This window comes from Anas platyrhynchos, chromosome 1 (genome assembly GCF_047663525.1).
Source record: "Anas platyrhynchos isolate ZD024472 breed Pekin duck chromosome 1, IASCAAS_PekinDuck_T2T, whole genome shotgun sequence".
Taxonomy (NCBI): Eukaryota; Metazoa; Chordata; class Aves; order Anseriformes; family Anatidae; genus Anas; species Anas platyrhynchos.
In genome coordinates, this window is record NC_092587.1 from 92,731,081 (window position 1) to 92,748,106 (window position 17,026).

The 17,026-nt window shown below is 39.5% G+C and overlaps 1 long non-coding RNA gene across 1 annotated transcript in view; it reads right to left on the minus strand.

Moving 5' to 3' along the window:
• The window catches only part of LOC106018470 (uncharacterized), a 319,103-nt gene that overhangs the window by 39,545 nt on the left and 262,532 nt on the right, over nucleotides 1-17,026 (minus strand). The window contains exon 12 of the long non-coding RNA XR_011803780.1: nucleotides 1,208-16,510. This is a non-coding gene — a long non-coding RNA (uncharacterized lncRNA). The remainder of the gene's footprint in view (nucleotides 1-1,207; nucleotides 16,511-17,026) is intronic.

Consider the following 17,026-nt stretch of genomic DNA (forward strand, 5'->3'; position numbering starts at 1 on the left):
CTTAAGTGGCACTGCTAAATATCACAATACAGAGAACCAAGGCAAAAGTGTGCTAGTATTTTGGGTGGCAGGGAGTAAAACTAGGTGGTAGAGGCTGTGTAAGGAAATGATTACATCTTGGGTGGTACCGGCATCCTGTAGTCAAATGGGGTCTGCCAGACTGAAAAGGTCTGTGTTTCCAAGAGTGCCCTACATTGCAAGTGTAATAAATGGCTCAGTCTTCAAAATAGGACTATAATCAAAGTTTACAATTTATTAAAGGAATAGAGGTAAGCAAACGGTGCTGGGTGCACCGGGAGTCTCTGGTCCAGCAAGACGCACACAAGTTACATCAGGTGGCTGGTTGTTATGCTCCTAGGCTAATACATACTCATTACTACTTCTAGAAAAGGCAGGGTTATTATAATTAGTTCCTGGAATCTGAACCCTCCCACTGGAGCATGCGTATCAGTCTCTGGTGGTCCCTCTGGGGGTCTCTCGTGCTGTATGCTCATACTCTTCCTCCCTCTTGTCCTTCTTCTTTGTCCAACTTGGCTGTATGTCAGAGACTTGTGCAGCGTCCCCTGCAAGCTTTGTCTTTTAGTTGTTCTTCAGCTCTCCCTGTCTCCTTAATCTCCTGCCCAGATATCAGAGACTTGCATAGTGTCCCGTGCAACAGTCATAATAGTTAGCAGTTATTCTGAAACCCCTCAGATACCAGAGACTTCAAGGAAAAGTTTACAAATACATTTCCCTTCAAGCTCTCTATTGACACGAATTGCTAAAACATTCCTTTGCAAGATACAAGAACTATATACATTAAACACTCTGTTTTTCTTAGACTTGTGGTTATACAAGGGTATGTAAGACAGAAGGTCACATTCATCATACCATGCGGCCCTAGCACTGTTCCATACTGACACGAATCAGATGAACATATTTCATACAGGCCATACTTCAAGCTAGATACCCAAACATTTTGAAAGTGTGAGCTCTCTGCTTGAAAGGGCAGAAGCAGCCAGGCAGGGCATAGGGTGTGTGCCCTGGCAGTTGGTGGGTAGGTAGAAAACCTACCACCAGTGCAAAGGATTGCATTTTCTGACCTTTACAATAAAACAAAAAAATCAAAACACACAAACATAACCCCATCCCCCTCAAATGTCACATCCACAGAACAGAGCTTTTCCTTACCTTCCAGGTGGTTTGTGATCATTTTCCCTTTACTTACCTTAAGCTTTCAGGTAGCTGTGGACTAGTGCTGTATCTTGCACCTCCTGTGAAGTACAGACATAGTCCTTTGAAAATACCTGCTGGGAGAGCATGACATACTCTCAACTAAACTTTTCTAATAGGGAGAAAATGACCTCTTCTGTAAAAGGTTTTCCCAGATTTATGCCTCAGTTTACCCAGCAGGACAAATATGATTGTCAGAAGAAATCTAAAAAGCAGTTTAAACTAAGAAATGACACAAGCTCTAATCCTTACCCACTCAGCAAGGGTCACTGCAGGGAGTCTGCATAGTCTTTGGCAAAGACTCAATGAGATATTTCAACTATAACCTGTTAAATTTCTAAGTAACTCAAGTAAGTGTGATAGTACAGAGCCACAGGACCCAGCATTCCTGTTAGCTTGCTACATCAGCTTAAGTTTACCAACTATTTTTAGAACACCAGTGAAGCTATTCTGCCAGATATGGCATCAAGGACTAAGTTTGAATAGAAAAGCTCACTGTAAAACACCAGCCCAAGCCTCACCCAGAAACAGATGAAAATTTCACTGAGCTATGTGCTGCTTAATCTGCTATTCTCTCCCCTCCCCACATGTACAGGAATCAATTAATTTTACTTAAGAACCGTGATATTTTGAGAAGCGTAAAGATTCAAGCAAGGCACATGAACAAGTTGCAGTACCTAATTCTCAAAATTATTCCATGGCCTTTTATTTCCTAATGAAGCAAATGCTGAGGTAGGAGGAAGTTTCTCCCACAGGGACAATACACCACCCTCCTCCTTGGTGGATCTGGCAAGATTTGAGAGACACCAAGGCACTGCTCCAGGTGCTGCTGGCCCTACAGGTGAGCTGCTCTCCAACCCTGCCACTCCTCCCTACCCCTTCTCCCTGCTGGCTGTCCTTCACACTCCTCTACTCCTTCCTCTGCTAGTCAATCTGGCCACCTATTTCTCTGTATTCTTTGTTCTCACTCGTAATGGATGTTTGTGAAAGGAAAAATAAAAAAGTAACGAAGACATATGCATAACAAATGTTTTAGTGCATGCTTTAAAGTATCTCTTCTTTTTGATCAAATGTCCAAAAAACTTCTCATCTTACTGGACTACCCTCTTTCCAACTTAGTCCTCAACATCCCTGCTTACAGGATATATATATTTAAATCGGATTTCAAAGCTAGCCAAAGGGAGTAATTCTACCTTGACCCACAGCTCCAACTGAGATTAATAGGCCTATCTCTAAACCTTCTTCTAGTCTTCCATCTCCTTGGGCTCCCTACTATTTATTTCAACTCTAGACTGTTAGTCTTATTTTTTTAAATGTCATTAATTGACATTGCAATAGATTAGTTTTCACTTTCAAAAGTATCTACAGTAGTCAAGACCATGATGGTCTGTGAAAATGATATTAGTTGTGGAGAACAACACTACACAGCCTAGAGCCCCATGTGATAATGTACAGGAACAAAAATAGGAACAATGGGATAATGGCCATGAATATGTAATTATCAAAAGTGTAATGGACCATGCAAGGCAGCTTTTTGTTCCTGTTGTTGGTTTTGTTTTAAGTATAACATAACTTATTTGCTTTACTTTCCTAAAATCGTAAAACAGACTTGTATCCCACAGAAACATATAAGTGAAGACAAAGACACAGCTAGCTAAAAGAGGAAAGCTTCCTGATAGATCCACCAAAACAGTTCCAAGTCTGCTAGGAAGAAGCAGACAGGGAGAGTTTCACAACTTTATTTAGTAGTGAAACAGAAGAGAGAGACTAAATCCATTAAAAAATAGAGAGATTTCACTTGTTTTACATTCTTAATTCATAATTTATAGAGATTATTAAGAATTTTCTGTAAGGCTGAGAAAGCATTAAACTGTGTATATGAATACTACCAACCTCTTTTCTGGTTTTCCAGTTTCCCCCAAATTAGGAACCTACTAATAGTTTGACTTCCTTGGGATGCTTGGGATTGCCCAGATGCAGCATTCAAAATTCCTCATGCTAGGCTCAAATGAAGAGACATCACACACAATGTAAATACAGGCTTGCAAACCTGGATAGCATTAGTCTATGAAACTGAGTACAGACTAATTTTATTCATCAATAATCTATTATTATTGTAGGTTTTAATACTCCAAAGTGCTAAGGGATCTTAAAATTAGCCTCTTAAATTATTGCTTTATATGTGCAGATAGAACCTCACAGTCTGCTTCTGGGATACACTTTCATAACCAGTTAGGGAATTTCTCTTCTTCAAAGTTAGACAACAGAAATTCAATAACTGATTAACCCAAAATAGAGAATAACTTAAACAATAAATGCATTAAAAAACTCTCATAAAATTTTCAAAAATGAGTTTTTGTCAAAACATGTTCTTCAACAATTCTTTATATCACAGTTAGCCACTAAAGGCTTAAACCAGTGACTTTTTCCTTTACTGTTCCCCATTTCCACTCTCCAGACACTGCCGGACCAAACTATGGGAAGATCTTCACTGTCCCCAACAAATAGCTCTGCTGTTTTAAGATGTTATTGTTCCTCCATTTCTTTATTTCATGTTTTATATGAAAGTCCATTTCTTTATTTCATGTTTTATATTTAAAATTGTTTATTTCTAAAAGTGAATCTACTGTGACAAGACATGGTACACAAGAGTGAAATACCACTAATTTTCTAAATATCTCAGATTTGGTATCCGAAATAAGTGGAACCTGGCGATTACAGATCATGCCTTAGCTATATGTCTGTGAAATGGGAGTAACTACACCCCTGGGGTGGGAGGGGACAGGACTGTGGCTTCAGGAAAAAGAGTGAAGACACCACTGGGGCATTCACACAGAAAGCAACACAGCAGAAAAAGCCTGTAACTGTTTTCTCAATATCAATAATGGTTAACAAAATAGTGCAAATAGCGAAGAATTTCTTTGCACTGTGAACTCTACACTAGGTCTGTTAGCAAGACTGGTGCAATCGATTAAAGAACCAGTAGCTTTTAAGGTAAGGTGGAAAGTTCAGCCTCCACACAGAGAAATTGTTCTTTGTCACCAGAGAGCTCAGAAGGAAAAACTGTTACTCTCAGCTGAAAATTTAAGCTGAACTAGAATCACACAAGTGTAAAGTCTGCTTGCACAGTTCTACTTTTATAGTTACTGTCTTTTGATATTTGGGTGAGGCAGTTTAAATGCGCTATGGCGTACAGGAGCCCTCTCCAATTTATCCACTTGACTTCTCACGTATTTTATTCCCGTCTGAACTCTAGTAATGTTCTTAATCAAAAGTTACTGGAGACATTCAGACACAGGCAGACCTTATATACAGCAAGGCAAGGTTATCACACCTGATAAATTCAGGACTTCTCTAAAACTCTGAAAACTCAGGATCTCCCAGAAGAAAGAAACTGGGCTTGAGGAAGATCTCAGCTGCTTTCAAGTAAATTCTTACCTCTACATATATTCACACCCCTTTATTAATATTTTTATGCATTTATATGTTTATGTAAACATATATGTGTTTACATATTATAATTCTATAGGTTCTAAGAAGACCACAACTAATTCCCAGTTCCTTTTTTTTTTTTTAAGCTAAAAAGCGAGCATTGAAATGTAAAAATAATAATATAATGCTTCCTACTTCTAATCCAAATGGAGAAAATTCTTCTCCCTTTCACAGTATAAAACTAAATAATTCATTTTCAAAACAAAAAAAACTATTCAAGTGTGTTTTGAAATGTTCATGGGAAAGATATCATATTTCATTCTGCCCTAGCTTTTACTGTCTTGCTCAATATGACAAAAGTCACTAGCAAAAGAACAGGAATAAAATAAGAAATTGCCTCTTGGAGGATAAATTCCCTGACTTCATTGCTGTGAGCAGTCTGCTATGTATTTTAAATTGCTTGTCCCTAACATCACTATTAAGTGGCAGTAGGAAGCATCTTTCAGGAACCACTCAGCATCCCAGGCTTTTATCAATAGATTGGACTGACTTCTGGAAGATACCACTCCAGCAGCTCCTTACTGGGGTGAATCTAGAGATAACAGCTAGACATTTTGAAAAAGGGTCATTGAGGGGTGGGTTTTCTATGACAGTAATGACTATGGCCTTCAATTATGTTTAGCATCTGAATACCTCACATTTACCACCTGAAGATATAACAGCAATTTCAGTTTTAAGGGAAATATGCAACAGAAAATGAGGCACAGAAAAGGGTCAAAGAAGCCCTCTAGCTTGCCTGCTTGGCTCTAGCAGACCTACAGCAAGGGATTAAAGCCCACAGGACTATTTCCTTCGCTTCCATGGGTTGCACGGCTCAGAATATAGCTTCCTTTGACTTTCACTGCACTATTCCTCTAAGAGAATCTTATGATGCTCCCAAAAACTTGGGATGCTCATTAGAAGTATAATGATATTGGGCCAGTACTGAAACTAGCAAAAAACAACTCCATATAAACCTTCCTCAAATGATAAAAACAAAACTCTTTCCAGATGAAACAGATAGATAATGCAGGAGAATAAGCCTACTCAGATCAAAATTCTGATGATGCCATGACAACAAAGAAAAAAATAATAGAAAGCTTAAGAATATGCAGTATCATTGTGAGTCATTAGATCTTCTGTACACATCCCATCATGATTTAACATGCACAGGTCCCCTACCTCAGCCATTCTCATTGACGGTGAGCTGATTTGTATTTTATAAGGCAATTTTAGTGTATTTATTGCTAAGAAAATCTTTTTTTTTTTTTTTTTTTTTTAAAAAAAAGACATGATTTCTCCTCCATATTCACTGTTCCTTTCTTGATGCTTCTTTTTTTTCCCCTTCACACTTATTTCACTTTTTATTCCCCCTTCCATCCCTTATTTTTGGTCTTATTATGGTTTGAATTGCAGAGATGAAATAAATCCCATTCCAAGTTATAAAATTTTCTATCTTTTATCCTGAAGTGTTAACCCCATTATAGCTGAAGGTTCTTTCAGATTTACACAGAAAATTTCTTCCAATTTGACCTGCTATCTCATAGGCGTTCCTTCATAACATACTATAGCAGAAAAAACACCAAGTTCCACTGTAGTTAGAAAAGGCCATAGCCACAGAAAGCTAGTTTCCTTCAATTTCCTTTAATTATGTATGATTTGAGGAACTCATCTTCCTTCACATGAGTGCCTACTGCTGCAAAGAATCTCATCTCTCATTTGAAGAAGTACCCCCCAACATCATATAAGAATTTGCTCTCTCTTCCTCTAAGCAAATGACAAAACTCCAGCTGACATTGACCATACCAGCAGAACTAGATTTTGATACTTATATAGGTGTATGTATTGACATAAAATATGTTTCTATATTAAGAAGCACAAAAAGCTCTGTAATATTCACAACTCAGCTGCGTTCATTTACACTCCATCCAAGAAAGATATTGTTTCATAATCACATGCAAAGGTTCATGCAGCAGGAGGTTTGATCCTGGGAAACTCTCTAAGACACAAAAGGTTTATTTTCTTCTCTTCTACACTGCCCACATTTTCAGAAAAGCTTTTATTCAGAAGGATAATGTGTTCATGCTACATTCCACCCCATTGGTGAATCACCTGCCTTCCTACCATAAGGCAGCATCTGTTTTCACTCACCTTTGTTTTTTAAGGCAGCTGCTAATGGTTCAGACCTCTACTGTGCCTGCACTAGGAAGTCTTCACAAGACCAACAAAAGGAGCAAAAAGGCTCAAAACCAGCCTCTAGGAAATGAGGGTACTCTTTTGTCTATTTCAATTTTACCTGTTAACTCTTTAAATATGTTATTCTCAGGAGAGGTTGAACACATAGCTAGGATATTTTTCCTTAGCTTGTATTTAATTTTCATGTAATTAAAATATCTACTGCCCATACAATACGGAAATGCTTTTTAAATACTGAATTAATGTAATTCTTAAAGTTGTATGAAAGCCCAGCCCATAATAATTAAGTGAAAGCGACCACACGGCAGCTGATTTCTGACTGTCCAGGTCAAAATCAACTGGGAAGAATGTTGCCCTGGAGACCCATCTTAAACTTCCAGCACTGCAGCATTCAGATCCAAATTATCTGAGGTTTCAATGAACAGTAGCTTTTGCCCCAAGAGGACACTGACCTGCTTGACCTTTCTTTGTGTTCCAGCTGCACAGCACAGGCATAAGCACACTGAGGAAACCACTTTCTTGAGGTAGAAAAAAAGTAATTGGTCAGCAGCAACAATCTTATTTGCTCCCGCTATGAGAACGAAGGTGGAGTATTAGTCTGTGGCTGAAAGACAGACAGCCTTGGTAAAATGCTTTGGTTTCAGTCAAGTTTACAACACCTGACTGTGAACTGAGCAAATAAACATTGTTTGCTCCCATTTCTTGGTGTTGCTGGGGGTGACAGTGTTAATATAGTTCAGAGAAACCTCTTCTCGGTATTTAACATTGAAACTTGTCAGAGGACACAAAGCAAGACAGCAACATTTTCCTACATTCAATAACCAATGTGAAATTCACAGAATCTCTAGGTTGGAAGAGACCTCAAGATCATCAAGTTCAACCTCAGACCTAACACTAACAGTCCCCACTAAACCATATCCCTAAGTTCTACATCTAAACGTCTTTCATTGTCCTTGTTACTGTTCCTTGTCTTGGACAAATTCATTGGAGAAAGAGGAAAAGAATTGGAAAATAGTGACAGGAGAGGAAGAAATTAAAACCTTAATTTTGGCATAAGTTTACTCCTGCTCTAGCTATCAGTAAAATATTGATTTTTTTTTTTTTTTTTCTCTATTACCTATAACTATCTTGCAGAGTAAAATACACTATGGCATTTCCAACATTCAAAGGTCACCCTTGACTGGTTCATGCAGGCAAGGCACAGCATGCCAGCCTCCATTACCTATTCCTAAGACTGGTGAAATAAGTGTTTTGCAAAGAAGAAAAAGATCTAAGTACAGACATAATTCTAGGTCCCCAGATAAAATGAGATTAACCGTGTGTGCGTGACAGTGAAGGAAGAGATCACCTTCCCTCACCCTAAGTTACTTCTCAATCTACTCAATAGTGATTCCAATAGTGCAAATATTAACATCCATTTCTTTTAGAAGCAAACATGTTGACTGCCATTCAAAACCTTATAAAGCAGACAGTAGACATCTCATTGCAAGAAGTAATGACATCAAGAAAATCTGATAACTTGCCAAAGAAAAATCATACAAGACATGCAAGAACAGTGGTTGTCTTTACTTATCCTCTTCTTTGATACACACACATCCCTTTGTACTCTTGAAGGGGAAGGGCAACACAGGGCATAAGGAAACACCTGAAGAAACCAACCAGATAAAGGAGACAAGATATGGTGACATGAGTACATTTGTATTAATTTACACACATTTTAATTAGCTAGTAGCAAATTCTGAAAACCGAAGACAATACTGACAGTGCTGCTGAAAATGTGAATACATGTAATTCCTGTTGTAAAATGAAGTTGCATTGCAGAAGATAGTGGCTACTGGAATCCCTTGGAACCATTTTATTGTGGAAGGTAGAAATGTAATGTAAAAAGGAAAATATTATGGGTCAACAGTTTCAATATGAAACCAAAATCTGATGTCAAGTGCTCTGGCAATTAATTTATTACATTAAAATTTATTACATTATAATTATTACATTAAAATTAGTGATTTAATTTCCCATGTAAATTACTGTTTAAATACTAGAGGGGAGAAAAAAGTTCAGGTTTTCATACCTGTTAGAAACTTTTGCATGTAGCATCTGTGTGCGTGTGTGCAGATTTAAATACAAATATACGTGTGCATGCATGACATATTAATGCATGCATGTAAATACCCTAAATACACATAAAATTGAAGTGGAAAAAACTTCTTCCACAGTGCTGACATCATGCATGAGTGGAAATATGAGCTTCTTGCAACATACAAATTGCAGAAGAAAATCCACAGGAGATAAAAGAATTCACAGACAAGGAAACTAATATGCTGTTCATATCATTTGTGTGACACAAACCCCACATACCCATGGCTGAAACAAGTGTCAGTGTTTCAAACTGCATCCGCAAAACTGCTTGGCCAAAATCATAGAATCATAGAATCATAGAATATCCTGAGTTGGAAGGGACCCTTAAGGATCATCAAGTCCAACTCTTGAAAGCAGACATACAGCCTTCTATACAGTTCCTGCTGACCATGCTAAAATTTCAGTTGAATCTCCATATGTGGTAGTTGGTGCAGCCAGAGGAGTTGAGCCAGCAACTGCATTGTTCTGCCATAGGCTGAGATACTACAGCCATATTCCCAGTGTAGGAAAGGCCTGAGAGTCTTGGTAATTCTCTGATTAGACCTTTAGTGGCTTAAAAGATTCCATTGTTTCAGACAAAGAGCAGTAAGTGTCCTGCATGCTGTTTCCTTCCTGGTGTTCTTTAATTAACTTATTAAGCTTTTTCTAAAGGATAAAAAAACCTCTTGGCATGCATCTTAAAAATAATAAAATATTAACTTCTCCTCTGTTCCAAGGTAGTAAGCAGTTCTGATGTTCACAGAAGGCTGCAGCCGTCAAGACAGTTCAACTGCCAGAGGTGACTCCCACGTTCAGTACAAGCAAAGTTAGACATCTGAACATGTAGTATTTCCTTCCTCTTTGTAATTGAATGCTTCTGACCATACCTTCACAGAATAGGCTAAATTAGAAATCACTGTGAAATCAGATGTTGGTTTGTTTATATTTGTGACAAAGTTTTTCTTTATTTGAACTACAAAGACAAAATAAGATATTGGAAACAGAACTGCTCTCTAAATCTACACATCCATAAATTTGTCTGACTCACCATAAACAAGGCCTGTGTTTATCTGCTCTTGAAAAAGTTATGATGCAGCTGTTTGCAAAACTGTGGAGAGTCCAATTGGAAAGGTAAAGATCCTATTAGTCCAACTGATACAGCTGGGAAAAAAATAGAGAAACCTAGAGCCTGACATTGCTCTGCTTTTACACATCAGAAACTAATGCATTCCATTCCTCCACATGCTTGCATTCACATCAACAATCTGTGAGCTCATGCATTATAGCTTTACCATTAAACAACATCTAAACCGTAACAGAAATACCAAGCCATCAAATGTAGGCCTCTTGCTTAGAAGCATCACAGGGAGTTTTTCAGGGCCATTCTGTTACTTAAGAAGTTCTCTAAATGTCATAATTCAAGTGTGATAGCGTGCCTTCCCCACAGGAACAAGGGCTGAGGTAATAGTTGGGGAAAATAAAAATCCTCAGAAAACAGGAGAGAGGAAGATACAGAAAAGTGACAAACAGTTATTGTATGGCCAGTCATCTACATGTTGTTGTGAAAAAAACCTGTCTTGCTTGCTACATCCAGACTTGGCAATCCAGACTAACTGTTAGTATCCAAAGCAATGTACAGTGTACCACTCTTAATGGTTTCTTTATAAGGCTTATAAAATGGGAACCCAATATATTTGGACCTGGTAGCCACAACCTCCTAAGAAGGGTAGTTCTTAATAGCCAGTTTTTATGATACTACTGAGGTGATTTAACCGCCGCCTCTCTATGAGAGGGGGTGTCTTACCTTTCTTACAAAGACTCAACAACATTAAGCAGAAAACTATTTTATTTATTTTTGGTACAGTTAATTTTCTGCTTCTTTAGTTCCTGGAATTATCTTCCCCAGGGCCAGACTACCACTATTGCTAGCACATGGGAAGAAATGGAGTGGTTGGTAGAGGTGGAAAAAGGCCCTCTTCAGCAGGGCCTCTGAACTCAGTGGTCTTGTTAGAGTGCCTTGGCAGATTGTCAGCTTTGGTGGGCCCATGAGGACTTATTCATTCAGTGGCCTGCCCAAGCACAATAACTCTCTGTCCAGGGTAGCTATTTTCATTTTCCAAAGTGACAATCCTGTATCACTGAACCATACCCCTGCTGCCTATTTGTGTAATGGAACTATGTACTGGGGAAGGGCTTGGCCTCAAGTTCCACCATTCAACAGGAGAAATGAAACCCAAATGCTCAGGACTGAGGGAATAGGAACTGTAAGGTTTCTTGTAATGAAACGTTAAAGCTATGAACCGTGTTACCGCAAAGCACATATTGAGAATGCAGGCCAAGATGTCATATTTTTTAAAAACTTGACTAATGAGAACTGATTATGTCATGATAGCCAGTGTATTGCTCTTTTGGTTTTGTAGCTAGGTGCCTAAATAAGAAAGGACCTCGAAAACACAGCATTGGCAAAAGCAATCATATAGCTTCAAATTTTTCCCTGCTGCCAAAATGCACACTTGACTCACAGTTGCAATGAAACAGTTAATACCATTGGACTAGATCAGGGTTCTACAAAGTTTTGTTTCTCTGCACTCATCTGTGCTACATCACCATCTCATTTATACTAGAACACCCCAAATATGTTTCCTGTTGCACATTATAACCTAATTCCAGCAAGTTGTTAATAAAGGTGTTCAGTATTTTAACCCTGACTGACCAAATCCAATTTTATGCCCTATACAGAATGTTCCTCTGAAATGATTCAAGGAAAATTAATCTTATTTTGCCTAAGGCTGAGAAGCAACAAGAGAATTAGCATGCATGTCACTGTGCTCAAATCCCTACAAAAGTTGACGATTCCATTTGCAAGTAAAATTCCATACTGTCCAGGGAGATGACAGACAGACAGGTGCAGGCTAGCCCAAGAGGGAAGCTGCTCTAAGGTAGCAAGTACAACAAAAACAGAACGAATCTTCCCTGAAAGATTTTAAGGACATGTTTTAATGAAACATTTGACATGAACCTGAGTGTATTAAAGAACAGAGGCAACAGAAGGCAAGCAAAGTATTAGCTTGAGCATCTTCTCCAAGTCTTCTCTTTGCCAAAGCAGCAATAGCCTTGTTGTCCCCTCTGGAAAACCGTGGCACTGAACATTCACATTACAAAGCAATGAAAGAAGTGCTCTTACTAAGTCAGGGAAAACACTGATGGTACTGGAATTCACTAGAATGGAACAGCTTTTTTAGCTTGCTAAATGCAGGAGGGAGGCCTGACAGAGTCCATTTTGGCAGCAAATCTGGATGTTACGTTCAGTGTATTCTGAACAAATACTTGGCACACAAGGACTCAGTTGAATGTATTCAAGAAGCAACAGGCTGTGATATGTGTATTTAACTTAGTAGATTGGCAATAGCAGCTTTAGTCAAAGAAAGGACCACCTAGTCTCTCTGGAGCACATGCCCTGTTTGGAGAGTTTACCTGCTCTAGTTTGTCAAACAGTTTATATACAATTGATATGTTTTAGTTTCCTGTAACTTTCCCATTAATAAAAGCAGGACTGATTTTCCAGTGAAATATCTACATCACTTAAAAATTAACTAACTTGGTAAACCTCATTAAAATTACCACTGCAAATCATGGTACATTTCCACTGAGTCATTTATCTGGTACGGTTTTCATCCCTGAAAGTACCACAGCTGTGGTTACTGTGGTTAAAATGTCTCTCTCTGCTGTCCTTAGTACATAAACTTCAAGGTTCTGAATACCAAGTATAAAGAATGTGTTACACACAGACTGCTTGCAGTGAAACATATCTCCAAGGAGGAGACAGTTAAAGAGCACTTCACGTTTCTTCAGTGATTTGTTTTGTTTGGCTAACCATAGTTAATGGAATAAATTGTACATAAGAGTACGATTAGCTCCAGGCCTATAGGTTACACTAAAGTTGAATACCGAGTTCAAAAAGTTGAATACTGACAGCTACTGGCACAAGCCTGTAGGAGCTTATACCCATATGACATACAAACTGTACAACAGAATAACACTGGGGGCTGATACACAAACCTTTTTTTAACATGGAAATATATGGAATGAAGACTACTTTATTCATGGAGATAATCACCTACAGCAATACATTTTCCCCAAGTCTGCTCTTTAATGCTTGCCTTACGCATGTGGTTGTGATAATATTTATTTTATCACTATTCTACTCCTTAAATAAAGGAACAAGAAGGCTTTGGGTTGTGATTTTGTTATTGTAGTGTTTGTTTGTTTTTCCCAAAACTTATATCCAACAAATCTGCAGCAAAAGTAAGTTAAAGGGTAAAGTTAAGCTATTAAAACAGTGAATAAAACAAGTATTTCTTATTTAATGTTATCCTTTTCTAAAAATAAACTTGTGGAATTATTTTTTAATGTGAAAAAAAGTATTTAGTTCATTTAGTTAGAAATTAGAAACAACTCCAGAACCCAGGGATGCTTACCTGCCAGATCCTGAACTTGAGTTACTGCCAAACCACTTCACGGGGAAGTAGCACCACCAGGGTTTTCCTGTTCTGAGATGTCACCAACGTAACTAGCTCATAGAGTCTCCAAAGCTCATTCACAGAGATGATAGAAAACACGAAGAAAAAGCAGCCTACTCCAGAACACTGAGTCCATTTCACCAGGACAGTAGAACAGCACCCTAAACAACCTGAACCTCAACCTCCTCTGCAGTGGCAATTCTTCCCATATCTCATATCAAATCATACTTCCTTTAGGAAGCATACCATGCTTCCTTTATAGCAAAGGTCAAATGATCCCCACCTGGCAGATTTCACTTAACAAGGGTGGAGCCAAGAGACCTTGTGGAATAGGCTCATCAACCTGGCTTCAGTGTTTTAGGTTCAATTGCTCCTTATCGCTAATAGAAATCACCTGACAAGGGGCTCAGTGGTTAGAGTTGCCCTAATGAATTAATTACAAAAGGCACTTAAGGGTCATATTTCTGCTAGTCATTCTGTGAGGAAAATTAGTACAGAGGCTGTTAAAATAAGATTAACAAACCTAAATAAAAGAAAGACATAAAAAAAAAAAGAAAATGAACTAAAAGGCAAAATTGCTGTCGTAGATTTTCATCTGTCTAGTCACGACAGATCAAGAATATAGCCATCAGAACGACTCTTCTTGACATTATTGTTATTTATATTTGCTTCTCTGAGATCTCTTCTTTATGCAGAACTTCTCAAAATCTTGTGCCATGACCTCTGTCTACAGTATTTACTTTGGCTGCATGTAAACTATCACGTATAAGTGCCAGGATCCGGATCCTCACTCCCTATTCAGGTCAAGGACCGGGCTGAAAGGTTTGGCTTTAATTTGGTTACATGACTACGTTGCTGTTGCTGTGGGTTTCCCTGGCCAGCAGCTAAGCACCACACAGCCGTTCGCTCCCTCTCCCCTCTCCCTCTCTGGAATGGATGAGAGAAACAGGAAAACGAAGCTTGTGGGTCGAGACAGACAGTTTATTAAGACAGGAAAAAAATAATAATAACAGTGAGAATAGTACTGCTACTACTAATGTGTAGGGAATACGTGATGCACAATGCAATTGCTCACCACCCGCTGACCCATGCCCAGCCTATCCCCGAGCAGATGGCCCCCCCCCTGTCCTGGCTAGCCACCCCTACCTATTGTTTAGCATGACATCAGAGGGTATGGAATAACCCTTTGGCCAGTTTGGGTCAGCTGTCCTGGGTCTGTCCCCTCCCAGCTCCTGCTGCACCCCCAGCGTGCCCACTGGCAGGACAGAGCGAGAAGCTGGAAAAGTCCTTGGCTTGGTGTAAGCACTGCTCTGCAACAATTCAAACATCAGCGTGGTATCAACGCTCTTTTCATCCTAATCCACAACATAGCACCCTACCAGCTCCTAGGAGGAAAATTAACTCTATCTAAGCAAAAGGCATAAAACGGTCCCTGAGGCACAGGCTACTTTTCAGCCTGCTACAGGTATGATATCATTTCGGACAACTATGGTCTACATTAAGTGAAGTGTTCCAGCATGCTTGCAATCTGCCAAAGGCCAGAAAATGGGACCTTCATTTTAAGAGCGTATGGAAAAGAAAACAAAGACAACAACAACAGGGAAGGAACTTTTCCTTCACCTAATTTTTTTATGCTGCAACTCCTTCAGGTGACCACAGAGAATTTTGCATCTCCTCCCCCCCCTCAACACAACCCCAAAAAAAGGTCATTGTGGCATAGAGGTATAATTCCAGTTCACACCAGAAAACTGTACTGCAGTGAGAAGAATGTCAAGACCCACAAAGTGCCAAAAAAACCAAAAAAATCACACAGACACACACCAAAAAAAAAGTAACGTATTTTCAAATTAGTTTTATGCGTTGGCATTATTTACTCGACTGATCTTGCATTCAGGGCTTGATCTATGTGGAGGGGAACATGTAATGCCATGCAAGGTTGTTTGGTTGTATGACTGACAACGGGACTTTAGAAGTTTGAACTGTTCGTATAGAAGCAAAATACAAAAGAGTATGCTATGCCTAAGGGAAATGTAGAAACTACCCATATAGTTTTATCAAGTTTTTATAAACTATATAGCTTTATAAAGTTTTCCCTTAAAAGGTGTAAGCAGCTGTTAAGGTGTAGGAAAAGGTGTAATCAGCTGTTTGCGTACAATCCTTACGTATACGTGAACATTTTCCTCTCCGGTTTCCAACTTGGAGCGCAACACTTTTCATCACACTCTTAGATCAGGACTCTGATTCTAACCATGGTTCCTAGTGCAGAGAACTTTTCCAGAGGAGAGAGAAGCAAAGCAGTCCTGACTGCTTTGAATGAGATGGAGATAGCAAACAAACGTAGAAGAAGAAAATAAACCTGTGGAAACGTTTTCAGATAATTGTCAGAGTCCAAAAGCATTAAATTGGTTCAGTCCCTGAAAGTTAAGTAGCGTAAACCCAAGTTGCATCACTGAACTTGAAGCAGTAGGATAGACTTGCCCCATTGCAGAGCCTCAGTCACGGATTGCATTGCCATTGCCTCTAACTCTATACAAGAATGAAACAGAAAAGCACACCTTTCTACTTTGTCAGCTACTGGCAGACCTAGAGAGAGGGGAAAAAAAAAGTTATTTAAACCGTAAAGTTGTTTTAAGGCATTTCACCAAATCTGTGATATTTGGTAGTAAGCAGACAACAAATGAAAGGGAAGAGGAAACAGTAGAAGGCACTTGCATGGCCTTAATTTATGTGGCAATTGACAACAAGGATTTGCAAGGATTTCAAAGTGCCTTCCACCACAGTCCCATCCTTGGGACTCTGGGGACCAGATATTCTCGCCCTCTCCCTGCCACGCATAACTCTCCTACCTCTCAAGACATCTGTGCATGACGCTCCTTAGGATTTCTTTAACCTTTGACAAAACCTCAAGCGCATTCTAGAGACATACCAAGAAGAACGTACTTGTGTGAACATCCCAAGGATAGACGAAGCTTTGGAAGGCTACCGTAACTCGCCTGGAGGAGAAGAAAGGGAGAATGAACAAGAGGGAAAACACGTCTTCCCCTGACCCTGACCCTCCCTTGGAAACTATGGACAAGGATGCCTTTCATACTTTTTCTTCAGGGAGCCTGTCTTCTGGGGGGACCAGGACTGGGGACTTTTCTGAGAGTGACAGATAGGAGGGGTCTCCCCACCCTTGCTGTTGCTCGGCAGCCCTCTCCTATGTCCTGACAAGGGGTAGAGGCTGCCCCTGTTGTACACATGCAGAACAGAAGGCCACACTGTCCGCAAGAGACAAGGGGCTGGACACTTGTCTCGGCTCGGAGCAGAAAGAGACGTCTGCCCCCGACACCCACGCTGCCACCTACCCCCACGGTGTCCCTGGGAAATAGATTTGAGGCTCTCAGAGAGGTTGTGGAAGAGGCTGAGGGCCTGGAAAGTAGTCTGAACCCGGAAAGCAACCCCGAGGAGAGAGTCAAGATTGGGGGAAGTGCAAAACATAAGGATCAGGCCTAGAAGCAGCACCACAT